Source organism: Cariama cristata, unplaced genomic scaffold, assembly GCF_000690535.1.
Source record: "Cariama cristata isolate BGI_N322 unplaced genomic scaffold, ASM69053v1 scaffold33266, whole genome shotgun sequence".
NCBI classification, from domain to species: domain Eukaryota; kingdom Metazoa; phylum Chordata; class Aves; order Cariamiformes; family Cariamidae; genus Cariama; species Cariama cristata.
Window position 1 is genome coordinate 27,396 of NW_009622084.1, and position 1,925 is coordinate 29,320.

The following is a 1,925-nucleotide window of genomic DNA, read 5'->3' on the forward strand; positions in this document are numbered from 1 at the left end:
GATCGTAATATGTTTTCACAGCTACTGCACAGGACATTAATACAGCTGAAACCAACAGTATGTAGGCACAAAAATTCCCAGAAATAACAGACCTAAAGGGGAGACTGTTTGAGTCTGATGCTGCTCCTAGGCCTCCTCAGGTGCTCACTCTCCATACGCACAAGGAGCAGATACAGCCTTTTTCTTAATGCTGTAGTTCAGTAGCTCTCTATAGTACCCAGGCCTGACATGCATTCTGCTGTCAGTGTCTGTGGCAACAGAAGACCAATAAAGAGGCCTCTTAGGTAAGCAGGGTACTGAGGAAGGTCACAGGCTGCTCTGCCCCACCAGCCAGCCCCTCATATGAATGCCACCGAGCAATTTCTTCCTCCTTGTTTTGTACATTAAGTTTATTCTTTCGGCTAAGAGGTATCTGGAAGGATAGCATGTCAAATAATTACTCATTTACATTTCACTATTTTATTGGAACTTAAAGTTCAAGTCATCAGAGGGAAAAGTGGAATGTAAGCTCAAGGATCCACTGAGATTACACAAAGGCATCAAAAAACCCCAACCTGCTCAGCACAAATACTTCTGTTTGCAACACGGCAGTATACTACGTACTTGTTTTCTGTCTGTTTGTCCATGTAGGCATATATGTGAAATCATGACCTTGTTAGCACCACTTTCACACAGTTATTCTTCATTTTACCATAGCCTGCCTTACAATCAGCAATTACAAGGAAAAAAGTATGGAGGGAGAGTTTTTTTGCTGCTTGCCCTGCAGTCAACCAAGCATTAGTGCTTCAGGTAAGCAGTAAGCAAGTAAAGCAGATGTACCATTCAAAACGAGAACTGATTTAATGCAAAAGTCCCTAGGCAAATAAAGGTGGCAAGTATAACAAACAACATAAACAGATTTATTTTCCTAAGTTTTCCACTGAGGCTTTGGCAGCATTGTAACGTAAGCAGAAAAGAACACTGCTAAAACCACAACTTAACAATTAAAAAGATAAGACAGTGACAGAATAAACAGCAGCACCAAAAGTAACAATTTTTAAAAATAATTTGGCTATACTTGCATTTTAGTCAAATGTATTAAGCATAATCTTAAAAGACAGCGATTAAAATATAAGCCTCGCTATTTAAAAATTGTGAACGAGGATTTTGCTTACTATAAGGAACATTTGCTCCACAGGTCAACAGTGGAAATGACACCCTGCTAGGCAGGACTTATGTTAGCGGTACTGCTGCTGCCACAGTTCACACGGTCCTTCCAGCTCGGTGGGTGACAACGGCAAAACAGCAAAGCAGGCGCACCAGGGAGGCACAGTGCATGGCTGTCACTGGTGCTATGCCTCAAGAAAGGCACAAGTGCTCATGCAACAGAAATCCAGTATCTTTGATGAGGTGTATGGCACCATTAACAGAAAAAAGGAGGTGGGAAAACCCACAGGCACACTACCACCATGCTGTGATGGCCAATCTCTTGCACATGAAGGTGGCTTCCCGTCAGCCTGGTACCAGTGGCACCATTTGCAGGTGTAGGTCCTCTGGTTTCATTCATCTTTATGATATTGGTTAAAAACACACAAGCCCATGGCATGCACTTGGCTGACGGCATTTTTTTTTAAGTTAGAAGAGAGAAATCTTTCTTCTCTCCGACAGGTCTCAAAATTACTCAAGCCACCCTGACAACACCTCTGTTTAAAACTACCACCCGAACTAGCCCCAAACTTACAACAAGGCCAAGGTGCGAAGTCACAAAAAGGCACTGAGCCCTCGTAAGCTCACGCCTGCTGGAGGAGGAGGAAGAAGAGCCCTCCGAGGGGAGACCCCCATTTTAACAGCCGCGAGGGGAGACCGCCTCAGGCAAAGGGCCGGCAGCCCGGGCATCCGAGGCGAAGACGGCGGCGATGCCCTCGCCGCGCGGGGCCGGTCGCTTG